Genomic DNA, 13,134 nt, shown 5'->3' with positions numbered 1-13,134 from the left:
AGAAAAATTGTAAAAGGGGGCTAAAAAGCAGCAGCCTGTCGTGTGGTTACCCCTGTACTTTTGGGGCAACTTTTCCAGAAAGGCCATTTGAGTTCCTGGCCAGATTTTGAAATCAGGAAGTCCAAGCAATACTTGAGCAGGCAGAAGCAAAATGGGTTGTGAAAAAGTTAACAAATCGTCCTTAACATTGAGGTTTAGTGTTCAAATAAATTGTTTCCAGTGTTGGGATCTTAAAAGGGGTGAAGTGCTTTAAGAGTAGAATACAGACATGCTTGTGTTCATACAATCTTTATGGACGTCCCAAATTTTCTAAATTTGGCTAACAAGTGATACTCTGTCCTAATAAAGCTTCGTCCATGAAGGAAAATTCCCTAAAAACAAGATCACCATTGTCCCATACAGAAAACTGCCAGGGCCATGCAGACACAGCAAAAATCTCAGATAAAAAAGAACCCTGAAACTACAGCAACATCACCATAAAAAAAATTAATAAAAAAAGAAAACCAAAACACCACAGCCAAAAATGAACAGAGGTAAACAGGCCCCATGGTAGCCATGATATTAACTTGTCTGAGTCTTAATTGCTATATTTGGGAGTTTGGTTTTGTTGGTGGTGGTTTGTTTGTATTGGGGTTTAAGTTTCTAACTATAATGTTTGAATTAAGAGTATGGCAAGCTTTTTTCCTCTAAGCAGTTGCAGGAAATGAAATTCCTGGGTGAATTATTAAAAAATATATATTTTACTATTTATTCTTCTTGTTTTACCCTTGATTTTTTAAATTTTCACAAGCAATTCTTTTAAAATCGCATTTTGTATCTCCCCTATTTTCGTACCACAGAGGTCCAGTTGTAGTTTGTCATGCAGTCATTGTATTTTTCGCTACATGATGCAGCTAAAGATGTCTAAAGGAGTTTAAAAGTTACTCAGACCAGAGTCATATGTAAGCATAGATTTTAATAAATGCAGTCAGAATAAATTTGGTTTGTAGTTGTGTTAAGGCAATCAGCTTTATCTGAGAGACATTTGATAATTTACTGCACAAAAAAGTGCAAGTGAAGCTTGATTTCTGGCTTCGGATAATGAGTATTTTGGTTCCAGCTAAGATTTCTGCTTTATGTACTATTGCATACTTGACAACTATAATGTTAAGAACTGTTTTCAGCAGTTCAGTCTGAATTACAGCAGCTATTGCTTGGAATGAGCCTGCTGCATTTTGTTGGCAGCAGAGGCCTACAATTAATATGTTTAAATATGAAGGGTTTCAGTTGAAGTTTTGTTTAGAGAATAAACTTGCCTTCAAAGAAATGGTTTGGGTTTGAGATTGTTTACTGAATTTGGATTAGAAACCTCTTGGGCCACTAAGAACTGTTTATTGCAATTCTGCCAGTGATAGTTGGTATACATTTGAGAGATTATTTCATAAATACTTGTGGGACCATCACAGGACAACCATTAAATGGGACAAATGTGAAATCCGGTCAGCATCACCATCATCAAAATGATCTGCTGTGAGTCAGGTCTGAAATTTGCCAAGATCTACATAAAGCATCTCAATCCCACAATGTAAAACTAAGAAAATAATTCTCTAGGCTTTCATTTTAATGAGAATCTCAGAATCATCAAGGTTGGAAGAGACCTTCAAGACCCTCTAGTCCAGACATTGCCCCAGCACCACCATAATCACCCCTGAACCCTAAAAGGTTGCAAAAACCTAAAGCTGCCAACACTAGAAGGTTGAGAAACATTATGATAAATGGCTTTAGCAGAGGCTACGGGGGTGGGTGGGGTAATAAGCTTCTGTTTCCTCTCCTGATTAGGCCTTTGCTTCAGTGGAGGAAAACACCCTTAAGACTCATAGTAAGGTGGTGGTTTTTAGTCTGTTAAACAACCCATGTATTCATATATATTCATATATGAATATTGTGAGTGTGCTCAGGCACTTTGGGGATTGTTTTCATGGGTATATATGTATTTTTGTTCATATTTTTTCAATGGTAGAGTGATTCATAATAAAGGTGTAGGAGGTTTGGGATTAACCTCTGAATGTTACCTGGGTAAATCAATAAAGGTTTTGTTAGCACAGACTTCAATAAGACAGGGATTCCACCCTTGACCATGGAAAAAGTTTCTCGTTAGATATTCATTTATGATGTATAGAATTGGAACTTCAACCCACCTGTAAAGGAGCAGCCTGCTAACAAACAGTGCTGCTCTGGGCAAATTAAGTTGAACACTTGCATTCTGGGAAGTTTTGCAAAATGTTTATCTTTAGAAACAGCTTTAAAAAAATACTCAAGGCTATCAACCACGCGGGGCTCAGCAATAAGAAGAGGGACACAGATACATGCAAACTGGCTCCAGTTCTCTAAACAGGAGAAGGAGAAAAAAAGCACATTGAAACTTTGATCTCCACAACAGTGCAACCAGTTTCCTTTGTATTGTATGTGAATTTATAAATAAGACTCATTATTGACTAAGGGAAGTTGATGCAATTCTCCAAGAAATGGGTCTTGAGATAAGAGTTTTGGCTACTGTACCTTCTGCTGGGCTGCTTACCTTGCCATTTCTGCAGCATGGCTGTTTGATTACTCCAGCAGAAAGCCCTTGGAACAGTTGAGTTTCTGAAGGCTTATGGAAAACACAGACTACAGGGTTTCCAAACATTTGTAAGACAGACATATTTCTATGTGGAAAAGGTATGTGCTTGAAAGAGTTGTAAATGTTTAAACAGAAACTGGCTTTAGTTCTAGAGAAAGATAGAAAACTTTAAATTTTAAATGGATTATTCCGAATACAAAGAAAAGCCACGTTCATTCCCTGAGTGCTCAAAAGCAGTTTCCCAGAAGGCTTCTGGCTTTTAAACCTGTAGAGGTTACAGAGCAGAGTGGCTTCTGCAGGGATCTCCACAGGATGGGAGGGACAGAACATACCTTCCCCTGGTTCCTATGTGACAACCTGCCCTGCATGAAGGGAGAAACTTGGCCTCAGTCCCCACTCCTGGCACATTAACAATGTTACATCCCGAAATCACAAGGCACTCTGGTACCTGAGGAAAAAGAAACAAGTGGAACACGTGGCAAATGCAGAACAGACAGGGCCCGAAGGCTTTGAAGTGTCTACACAGACAAGTATACATGTATATGTGTGTGTATGTATATATAATACACATAAATATATATGTATAAATATAAACAATGAACAAAACATTAACTTTCCAGCCTTATTTTTGCAAGCAATGCATGATTTTTATGCCCATGGCTGGCAGTGTGCACAACTCCCTGCAGCAGATGAAATTTACATTTATAATATTTTTAATATTTATTTACTTGTAAAACAGGCTGAAGAGGCTGCTGGTCTGGAGTGAACAAGCATCGGAACCATGGGACACAGCCAGGCAGGGATCAGGAATGAGGCTGCTGACTGGGCCAGTGGCAAACGAGGCCTTGCACCAAGGCACAATATTGCACCCACCTCCAATTTTCTAAATTGTGTTAAAAATTCACTGCAGCATGGGGGAACATTTAAGGAAAATAAGTAGGGTAAATTTGGACACATATTTGTAACAAATATTTATAACACTGGGATATGTAGAATAGATGATAAAATTCTTACCAGAGTACAAACATCAAAAACATGATTTTATTTAACATGTCATTCATATTCTGTGTCTTGTATTTGGTGCTACTGCTGTCCTCCCACCTCTCATCTTATTCTAGAAAAAAACCCAAACTAATTACTCCAAACATGCAGGCCTAAACCAGAAGTGATAATTGAAGAAATCAGCTCAACGCATCTAGCAAACGATGAGCTCGCATATTTTGGCTTTAGGAGCTGGTATCACTGCATATCTACTCTCAATAAAATTGACTTCTTCTCTGATTAAACCTGTTCAACTAGTCCTGTTTATTATTTTTTTAAACATAGTAATTGAAATAGTAATTAACTCTTTGAACTTAAACGTCTATATTTCTAATAACATGTTAAGATGTATATACATGTACTTAATGTATCCACTGCGGTTTATGAAGATGGAGGATTTAAATGGATTCAGATGTGGTGTTTACGCTTTAGAAGAGATTTCTAAAAGCCAAACTAGCATACATGCATCAAATTCAGCATTTCCAGAAGTATTAGTAATAAGTATTAGAACAGGGCTTCAGTATGTGTGTGATCCTAGGCATTGTTCATTGATTAACATTTAAAATCCTTGTTTCAAAAAATATCCACATAAATTTAGTTTTGTTAGAAGCAATTTCAGTAAATGACTCAAGATGCTTCAGGGCAGAAATTGTGTGTATAAACCTACACCTCCCTCATCTCCACAAATCTCTCTAACCTTCCTTCCCTACATTTTACAGTCTACCTAGGCATACTCTGGCCATGGTTTTATATGGGGACCATTTATAGCACAACAACAAATTTGTGTCCAAATTCTTGGTTAAGCACTGAGCATCCAACAGCTGGAACAGAATTGCTGAAAGACATTGTCATTGTGAAAACTTGCAGTGAGCCAGTACCTGGAGACAGATAAGCAGCAAAGATACTTGCACACTTCAGAGTCTTCTCTTTGTCTCTCTCCCTTTTTTCTCTCCGGTGTTCCCAGGATGAGCTCAGCCCAAAACATGAGTTAGGGCAAGCAGAGCCTAATGGCAGACTTCTCATTTAATTAAAGGAGACAGGATAATTAGAATGATTCCTAACCTAAACTATACTAAACACCAAAATCATAATGAATTCTGGCACTAGGCCGACTCCGTTTTCAGACACTTCTGTGCTTAATTTTATCTGCAGAACTATCCCTGGTGTTATTGTTATTACAGTAATTGTCTGTTCCCGCCATGGATACCTCTGTAGTTTCTGAGTTTCACAGACCAGTCACAGGCATTCCCAAGGGTCAGTGTTCTGAAAAAAAAGTGACTTGGACGTTTTGAAAAAAAAAAAAATCTGTTAGGACCAATTCCTACACAATGTTTGTTTGTTCAGCGCACAAAAGGAAACTGCACTTTGTTCTCCAAGAAAGCTGGCAGTGCCGCGGACATCGTTACATTGGCTCCAAGTCCCAGTAGGCCAATTCAGATGGCTCACAGTATATTTTTCCCAACCTGTGCAGAGCTGACCAGTCCACCAGTCCCAGAGAGCTTTGATGAGGTTTTTGAGGCCAAAATGAGACTGCTGTGCACACACCACATCTGGCATTTTCATGAGCAGTAAGTGGCAGGATGCTGGTTTAAGATTCAGTGTTGTTAAATACAGTGCTAAATACAAAAAGCAAAATTCTGTGTACCTGATACTGAACTGCATGAAATTGTTTCCCCCTGCCAGGTAGGATGGTCACACTGCTGGAGCAAGCCCTTATTTTGCTAGTCAGAAATGCACCTCAGTGATAACCTGACCTGAGCACCCTCCCCTGCACAAAAACAAAGGCACTTCCTGCTCCTAAGTACTTTGCATTTATGCCAACAGGCAACATGACTCACGCCCTTTACTTTTAAACTGTGCTTTCACTTCCAAATGTCTCTGGCTGACCTGGTCTGGCTGGACTCCTCCTGTGGTGGTGCCCAAATCCACGCGCTGGAACACCTGCAGATCTTAACAGTGCATAATGTTGTGCTGCACTGGAGTTACTTACCCTATTTCTCACTTGTCTCATAAAGAAAAATCCACTGTTGCGTGGCTCAGAGGTTATTCTGTAAAGCACTGGTGTTACTTGTCTTACACAGCCCTGGTCAAGGCACGTGGCACGAGGACCGTGTGGTGCAAAGGCAATTAGGCAAGTGAGGCTGAAAACCACACCACAATCTAAAAGACACCCAGCTTGCTTGGTTACTTCTCTGTTCCCTTTCTCTATATGTAATGACATTTCTCAGAGCACATTTCCCCAGTTACAACCTCTGCCGACATTGCACCAGCCTTTGGTGAAGCTGTGGTGGCTGCAAAGCGATTCTCTGGACTGGCTGAGTTCAGGCTCTGTGGAGGTGCAGCAACTTCACTGGCCACTTCAGCACTGAGACACCACGTGAGCTTTTACCTGAAGGAGGGAGAAAAAGATAAAATCCAGGTGGAATTGCAGAGCAGCTCCTGATGGCCAAAAAAGCCAGGGCTGCTTTTGCAGGCTGAAGCAGGCAAGGCTAAACAGAAATCAGGAGATCATCACTGCATCCTCAAGCCTTGCTCCAAAGTTGGGGTTTTACAGTATTTTCAATTTTGAAGGAGAGTGGTTTGGGTTTTTTTTTTTTCTGTGCATAAATCTGCATCTGTTGGCATGAAAACATGTTTTTCAGTAGTCCCAGTGGTTCACATAGGCTTGGAGCAGGATGGGGTAGCAAAACACTCAGAAACACCATAATATCCAGACTACTAAAGCTGGTTTGTAGACAGCTATTGATCCAGCATCGCTCGCAGTTCCCCTTTTCCTCTGCAGCCCTCACTTCAAAAAGGTCTGTTTCATGAATGCACAGAATCTGTGGAGGCTTCTCCCATTACTTCAGAGGAGAACCTCAGGGAAAGGCCTTTCTTTATATCCTTTCTTGCCTACATATTTATATTTCAGTGAAGGAACTGTGCAGATCACTGAAAATGCAAACTTTGCCAGTGATGCTGCTGCTCTGCTGTTCACTTGAAACCCAGTTTTGCTTTCAAGTTCAAAATGAGAGGCCTTCCTCTTCCTGCACACAGCTGCCAAACGCTTCTCGAGCCTTCCGAGGCGCAGCACGTTTCCTTCGCCAGGAGAGGGGAATTTCCTCTTTTCAAAGCATCAAATCCCTCTCCACACCGCAGCCTATCCCTGATTACTGTATACAGCCTCTCAGAAAACTGAAAAAAAGTGAAATATGACTTGTTTGGCCACCTTGTATTTATTCAGTTGCTTTGCTCATTAATTGTACTTGTCTGAACCTTCCTTTCCTTGCAGGAGTGTGAATAAGGACTTAAAATCAGCACTTTTAAGACCAAAGGGAGGCCAGTTTCTGCTTTTTTTCCCCCACACTCCCCAGGTGTCCATAAGTCAGCACCAAAGATTTCCAGTGACTTTCTTTTGCAAAATGAGAGCCCTGATAGTCTTTAGTGATTTATGCCCACTCATCCTCTTTCTTTTGCCTTATTCTTATTAGCATAGTAGAGCTGTTTTGGCTTTGCCATGGCTTTTCATGTGCTTGCAAACAAACAAAGTGTCACAGCTCCCAAGGGGCCTGGGAGGAATGGAGTCATACACTGGAGAGAAGTCGTCTCTAACTTCAGAGTTAAAACAAACCAGAGCTTACAGGCTTATAAACATGCAAGAAACTGTTCATAAATACATAAGAAATCTCTAACTGCAAATCTCATTATATAGGCTATATATTGCAAATAATCAACCATATATTACTGCTATAGAATTTATAACTATACAGTTATGCAGAATGATGTAATTTATAATATAAACCCCCATGCATTATGTATATATGTATGTAATATAAACACTTCTGAAACTTTATAATACAAAATTTATTTGGTAAAGACAGCTATGAGCCTTCTCTGAAATTCCTGAAAGTACTTTTTACTTGAAATCTGCTCAACCCTCTTAAAATCTAGTTTATAGTTCCACACATTCAATGCGTAAGAAGTCTGCCTGTAAGCGTTTCCAGAAGCAATGTGTTTGAGCCTTACTGTTTTGTTTCTCAGACAGGAAAAGTATTGTATCGCTGGCATCCTGAGCAGCTGCTCCAGGGAGGGCAATTCTGAGTTACAGTCTTCAGCCATGCTGCCTGTCACAGCAATTTCTCCTAAGCTCCTGCAAGTTACCCCGTTTGAGAACATGGCACAGTGCGAACGTGAAGCAAAACACGAAAAGAAAGGGGGTAAAAAAAGAAAGGAAAAAAAAAAGTAGAAAGGAAAAAAGAAAGAAAAAAGTAAGAAAAGAGAAAGAAGAAAAAAGCAGTTCAAGCTTCTGATTTTAATCTATTTTGTTTCTTTCATTACTTCTTTGCATATTTCTTCCCACCTCTCATTATCCCATTACAAAGCAGCCGAACTTGCCTAACGTCTATGCTAGCAGCAAGGGAGCAGAGCTGAGCTTTGATGTTGTGTTCTGGATTTGTGTAGCTTCATGTGAGGAGCAAAACAAACCCTCAACCATTCCTGCTCCCTAAATTTCATGCTCAGAGTGTGAATGCTGGGCTGCATGGCACAGCAGGGGCACAGGGAGGGAAGAAGCAGCGCTGTGCCCTTCCCAGAGCAGCATTACTGCAGTGACACCACAACCATACAGACTTGTTGCCAACCTGAAGTATTGAGAGGCTTGGATTTGGGACCATCCATTTGATGCCTGGAAGCCCCACAGCTTAGAAGAGGTCTTTTTAATTTTTTTTTTTTTCCCTAATGCAAGCTGTTACCTCTCAGTAGAAATAGCTTTGAGAGGTGTTCTGAAAGAAACCACAGACACCAAGATCATGGCGAGCTGCCTCTGGGCTTCACCTTTTGGTCTCAGGGGTTCGTTTCCTGCAGGATCATACAGATTGGGGGAAAATGGGACAAGGCAGAGGGAAGAAACTCTATAATGAATTAGACATCCTTTGCATAAAACACAGCTACTTTATTCACAGCTTTGGTTCCCTTGCAGCCTAGTCTGCACAGTCTAATCTAGGCTTTCTCTCTGGTATATAGGACACAGAACAAAATAATTTTCAAATAGCAGGGGTAAAATTAACAAATACACAGATCATTAAGGATCATCTGGTTTTGGTAATGAGAATAAGACCTCCACCTAAATTGACGGAAGCTAGAGTACTGTGCTGGTGAGAACCATGGGAACATTAACCATATCCAACAGGATGTTAAGGCTGTGGGCTATCCCTTGCCTCACTGGTATTACTGTAATTCCATGTGCCTTTGGAGCACATATTTCAGCTGCTGTAGTTTGTGTGTGACCGTCACTGAGCAGATCCCAACAGCCCCCTCGCCTGTCTGTGTGCCTACACTGAAGGCCTGCTTTGGTGACCTGGTGACATTGGCTGCTGCAGGCTGGCAGCTTGTTTTAAGGATGAACAACCCACACAATGTTCACAGCGTGGAAGGAAAAGGCACACACGAGTTATCCTGGTTTCTTCCCTCTCCTTCACTGACAATTGCACCTCTCAGCAGCAGTCCCCTGCAGGACCAGGTTGTTACAGGGTTTTTGCTAGACAAGGGAGCGGTCTGCAAGCCCAAACTGATGGCTCTGAACTGGCACTCACTGGTTTTAGGGGAGGACCCACCTTCCTGCTGCCACAGCCAGATCTTCCCTCTCCTGTGCTTTCTGAGGCCCCTTGGAAAAGCTTTCATGGAGACAGAAGAAAGAACAACTCTTGCACCACAGTTTACTTGTTCTGATATCTGGACCACCCCAGGAATTGTTCTCACCTAAAAAAAAAAAAAAAGGCTTTGTTTCACTAGCTTGATAAATTATTTTTTCCAGGAAACAAAGTTTCCTCTACATTTTATCTATTGAATTTGTAGCAGCAAATTCCATCTGTAACAGCTTCAGTGGCTGTTGCAACTCTCCCTTCAAAGAGCTTTCATTACTAAAGCTTGTGGGGGTATCTTTATCACTGGATAAAACCACACAATGCAGTGACTGCAGAACCAGGATTAGGTGACTGCACGATGTGATTTTTGAACTAGTGTCTATTGCCCTCTCAATATATGTATTTCTTTTATATCTTTGAGGAAGCCATCTGAAAGCCACCTCAAGTGCAAGTTGAGGCAGACAGGAAGGGGAATGACACTTGCTAAACCTATTTCCACATTCTATCTGAAAAACAGGATTTATTTGTTGTGTACATCTAAGAAGCGGATGATACAGCACTGGTATGAGTTGAGAAAGCTGCCCTGTGCCAGTGCTACTGATACGTTATTAACTAAAGGATACCCCTCAGCATTGAAATGGCAGCGCAGTTCGCTCTTTTCAAATGCCTACCACGGGATGAGAGATGTTCTCCGAGTGGTTTTGTGTCCAGCTCCAACGCTGCAATAGCCTTCAGCTCTCATGAAGCAGCAGTTTGCCCAAGGGTGTGCAAGTGACTTCCCTTCATTCTTGGATTCACTCCCCTCATCAAAAATCCATGTGAATCAGCAGTTCACATGTGTATGCATGCAGCCAGCCTGTAAAGATCAGGGCTGTGGGCAGGGGTTTGCATCATTATCAGCCCTCTCTGACGGAGTACCACGCAGTACTGGGAGAGTTCAAGGTAAATTACGCTTTTCTCAGCAAGGCCCACGTCCACAGCAACTTCACAGGCAAAACCAGAGAGGATAACACTCTCAGAGCACAAGGGACCATTTACCAGACCCTGCCTTGCGCGTTGGAGCACGGACCATGAACCTGTGGTTTCTGGCTTGACAGGCTGCAATCAGACCAGGGGAAAGCCAAGCAATCAGTGCAGGCTGTGCCTTCTCACGCTAGGTGTGTGTTAAACACATCGCAATTAGCATGCTAATTATCTGTGAGGAAAGCGGCGGTAAGGCGTCCAGCCCTGCCTCCTCCTGGGAAGGGGAGAAAGTACTTGCTAGACACAAGGTATCTCACAGTGATCACGTTTTTTCCCTATTTTCCATGAAAGTGGAATCCACTGCTTTGTAGAGGTAGGACTGAACAAAAGGCTCGAGTTTCTTCACTTTCCTCTGTGTTTTCCTCAGTCACTGGCAGATCACCGAGGACTCATCGGCTGAGAATGGCAGCACTTCCTTACAAAGCAGTTTGACCTGGCTGCCACCGAGGCATGGCCCGGGGTACACACCATGCAGTGGTCTCCTGATGCACCCCTGGGCTCAATTCCGAAGCCAGGAGCCTGTGAGAGAGTGTGTGTGTCTGTGTGGTGTGTTTGGGAGCCAGGGCTTGTGCTGTCTTCCCCAGCACACAGCTGTGACCTCGTCCTGGCCTACTTTAGATGTTGTTCTTGGGCTTATGCCCCGCTTAGCCAAGTAAAACCGAGTCTGATTTATGAGGTGTTGATCTTTAACAACCTATGCAAAAAAAAAAAAAAGCCAAGGCTGAGGCACTTCTCATCCCTGCTCTTTCTCCCTTCCCACCCTTGTTTTTGGGAAATAACTTACAGTATAAAGTCTTGCCCTGGTGCTTCTTTCATGGTCTGTTCCTTCCCCACCTGTACTTGATGCTTGTTAGAGGCCTCCAAGAGCAAAGCGTGCATTTGCTGTGCCACAACACTGGTGTGTTATTTACCATATTGTACTTCTGCAACATGATTTTAATGACCTGAAATGCAGAAATATTTCTCTACCATTTTGCAAGAGTAATTTCAATCTGTGGTGATAAAAGGTGCCAGTTTTTATCTGTGGTTTCAGCATTGTGAGGTTCACGGTTTGGACACAGGCTAATTCACAAGTGAAGATGCTGTGCAGCACAGAAAGGATCGATCTGGTGCCTACTGGATTCACCGTCAGCTTCCACATAGTGCAGAAAGCTGGCAAGGCTGCTTTGGCTGGAAAATTGCAGGAACTAATTGGGAACACTCTTTCATTAGTAAACAGCATCCAGCTCAGAATAGCATGCTTTGAGCAAGCAAATAAATTTTTATCTGGAGAGAGTCCATAAAAGCACCAACCTTGAGGACCCCAAGGGAGCAGATCTCAGCAGAAGCTGCGGGTGTCGCACAAATCAAAAGGTATTGGTATAAACACACAAGAATCTGCTCCTTCTGAAAGCCCAGGAGACTCCAAGGGAATCCGTTGTTGTGAACCTGATGCAAACCCCCCCCCGGCACCATCGCAGCCCCCCCAAAGCGATCCCGACACCGCTGTGACCTACATTGCTCTTCCCAGCCGCGCTGCAGCTCCGAGCGCGTTCTGCAGGGTGAGCACGCAGCCCTCGCCTCCCGCAGCACCAGCGGCCGACCCTGCATCATTAGCGGCGCTGGCAGCCCACAGAGCAGTAATTGCAGGCATTATGAAGCAGCGACAGCGATGACAGGCTCAGAGGGCAGTGCCGTAATCAGGGGAATGTATAGATAAGAACAATAATAGCATACAGGAACTCGGAGGAAGATAACAAGAGGGTTGTTGAAATATGCTTCAAGGAGTAGAAAGATCAGCTCAGATAGGAAGGAATCAAACTGGTGTTTCTTTTAATTCAAGTTCAACCTCAGCTATAATCTATACGTTCAGGGCTAGCTCCAATTCAGACTACCAACAGACACACACACCCCACTGCTTCATGTATGGAATTGAGCTAGATCACTTTGGACCTCAGCTGCACTAGAAGTATTTTAAAATATGAATTTCTATAAAGTTCTGAAAATATTCAAGAATAAATTTTTCTCTAGAACGTTTTTGTGTTGCTAGGCAAAAATGTAGGAATCACTCTTATTAAACCGTAGACTCAGGGGACAGAATGATGATTTAAATTTTGATTATTGAAATATATATTTTATAAGAGATTTTTAAAGCATTGACTGTCTTCAGAAAATTAAAAGTTTTAACATACTGGAAGTTACAAGTAAAAAAGCAGTAGCATCCCTTTAACATTACACCTGTGGCCTCACCAGCTGCACTTGGTAGCAGCTTGTGCATATTTTGATTTTAGGATGAGAACAGCATTTTATGCTAACTCCTAAAGCCTACCAGGTTTCATTGTATCCTATTTAGAGTGAGATACTTCTAGACAAACATGCAGCAGAGCAGCATCAGTTCTAGAAGTACCTGCCTTAGAAAAAAGGAACAGAGGATAATTCCTGTGGTCTTCTGGGTGCAGGTACATCTATAGTCGATATATATTCATTTACTGCTTGCTTTCCTCTCCTCTCCCAAAATAAGCAGCACGCACTTCAATGTCATGTATTTAAATTCCTATAATTCCAACAACCAGGGCAGGACCTTCCCAGAAACAGGACATGTACCCAAGGCACAGCTAACCCGAGGTACTGGCACCAGCTGTACTTCCAGGACTCCCCATCCATTTCTCCCCTTGGACTGCCAGGCTGCGGGAATTCCTGCCTTTTCCCCAGCACCCGGACTAGCAAGGAGGACTTTACTACTGAAAAGCAAAGGAGTCGGTGAATATGGAAACTGCGCTTGAGGTTCAGCGAGAGTTCACGGCTGAAGTTTGCAGGCGGAGCCAGACGCGGAGCGCGGCTCACCTCGCCCGGGAGGCAGCGAGCTCGCGG

Source organism: Corvus hawaiiensis, chromosome 3 (genome assembly GCF_020740725.1).
Source record: "Corvus hawaiiensis isolate bCorHaw1 chromosome 3, bCorHaw1.pri.cur, whole genome shotgun sequence".
NCBI lineage: Eukaryota > Metazoa > Chordata > Aves > Passeriformes > Corvidae > Corvus > Corvus hawaiiensis.
Note: the sequence above shows the minus strand (reverse complement) of the source record.